Below are 2,305 nucleotides of genomic sequence, written 5' to 3'. Positions count from 1 at the left end.
TCTCTCTCTCTCTCTCTCTCTCTCTCTCTCTCTCTCTCTCTCTCTCTCGAGGATGAGGGTGTGAGAAGCGAGTCTGGAAACTTCACTGGAAAGTGATAAATAACGGGGATGCGGGGCAAAATCGTGTGGAACGGGGGGAGGGGCTTTCGAAAGGGCACACGCCATTACCTCCGATGTGTTCGCGGGACGACAACCGCGACGAGAGGAGGAGACTTAGCCGCGTCGATGATCGCGTTTCGGCGTATACACATAGTGAACCGGAGGAGGAGGAGGAGGAGGAGGAGGAGGAGGAAAGAGAGGCGGGTTGAAAAGAGGAAGGAGGGGGGCTTCACCCCTGGGCCGAAAATGAAAATCGTATTGTCGTGCGGACTCCCTTATGAGGGAAAAAGCCGGGCATTATGTTCGCGTTAGCGAGTGCCGGCAGCGGCTAAAGACAGCGGTCAGCGCTCTTTCACGACGGTCATCAATGCGCGTCATCAATAATCGCGCCCTGACAGCTTCCCCTGCCTGAACGCTCCTGCGTGGATTTAGATCCTCCTCGATCCGATTCCGGCGAACGTTGGCGAAACGAACGCACAAAGGAACGATTATTCGGGGAGGGGAGAAGTAAAGGTTCAAACAATATCGACGATGATTCGTTAGAAATCTTTCCTTTGCGAAGGGATAGGATAGGATAAGGACTCGCGAGGGTAAATCGGTTAAAAGCGTGAGATGGTACAACGACGAATGTCGTAGATCGCGGAAGAATTGGAAGGAAAACGTATGGAAAGGACGACCCTCTCCATCCCTCTACTCTCTAGGAATAGTAGGTTCTTCCGTTTCGTTGGAAAAGTTTGGCGATTTATGCTATCGAAAACTCTCTTTCTTTTCCTCTCTTTCTCTCGATTCGAACGCGTGCCATCGTAAAAATGGTGGAGGTTTTAAACGGTGGGCCACGAAGCCACCTGGCGCGCTTCGATCCTCGCACGTGTCGAAAGACATTAAGTCGACACGGTGGAGGAATATGAAGTGTAATGACGCCGCGGGGAAGGGGAAAGGAGGCGAGAGACGCGGTGGTGTCGCGTACACGGCATCGATCTTCATCCATCAGCCACGCCTTCGGTTTTTCCCGACCGAGGATTCCTTTGCGGTTTTTCCGCTCGAGCGGCAGATGCGTAACGGCGCTCCAACTTTTCGGCCGCGCGAACCTCGATTCATCATCATCGCGCGTCTCAACGAGCGTCTCGTCGATTCACGACCTCCTTTCGATCCCCTTCCTTTCCCTCTCGATTTCGGAGGGAAGAGAAAGAAAGAAATCACGGGGACCAATCGCGACGTACGATTTTGCTCGGGAATCGAGGCCGATGTAAATCGCTAATGGATCCCCTCGTTTCTCCAAATAAATACCGAGTCGCCGCGGAGACGCACAAAAGCGTCCTTTCTCGCGAGCGTAGAATGCAGATGGAAGCCTCGTTTCTTTGGACGGGACGCCAAACAAGGTGATCGCTCGTTAGAGGACAGGGAGAAGAAACGGACGGGGCGCATTAAAAATCCACGAATCCTGGAATCCTTTCCGCGGGGCAAGAAACGTACTCTACGCTCGGCCGAAATTTGAATCGTATCTCGAAACTTGGTGGAGGAGGCCGCTTCCTCTCCCTTCCCCGGAGTCGAAATTCCCTACGACGGGGAACCGAAAGAAGCGCGTACCGGTTGCGGCGATCTCGTTAATTCGCGGAGGCAATAAAAAAGAGGTAGGCGAGGAGCGTGTGCGAGGAACCCGCCCACCACGGTCCATCCCTCGCGGACAAAGGATGATATTCGATTAAAAGGGACGACAAAGGGAAGGAGAGGGAAGGAATCGGGGAATAAATGCTTTTCGGTATCGGTGGTGTTGTTTGTCTTTGGTATTTGGGGCGAGGGGTGTGTAGGCGAAAAGGGCGCGACGGCGTTGTCGATCGTGGACGATGATGGAAGTCGTCGGTGGCACGGCAGTCATTGGGCGGCATTGTGCACGGCACGTGCCGTGAACGAGAGAAAACGAGGCTGGCCGTCCGTCGGTCGACGGTAGTCGGGCCTAGTCACCGAGAAAGCGCTCCTTCGGCCTCGGTCACAATGCACGATTCCTATCCAGATATATGGACGGAATTAATTGATATCGCGTGCCTCGGCATCGAGCAAGGGTTGCGTAAGCACCGTGGAAAAAGCAATCTCTCTTCCTTTCGCCTCTTTCCTCCCGTCTTCTCTCGTCTCCGCCTCGCGTCGCAAAAAGCTTTTAAACGCGTCGTCCGCCTTGTTGCTCACGCTTCGATGAATCCTGATCGACGAT

The sequence above is a fragment of the Apis dorsata genome, unplaced genomic scaffold (genome assembly GCF_000469605.1).
Source record: "Apis dorsata unplaced genomic scaffold, Apis dorsata 1.3 scaffold_722, whole genome shotgun sequence".
In the NCBI taxonomy this organism is placed as follows: Eukaryota; Metazoa; Arthropoda; class Insecta; order Hymenoptera; family Apidae; genus Apis; species Apis dorsata.
The sequence above is the reverse complement of the archived record's forward strand: the minus strand, read 5'-3'. Positions refer to the sequence as shown.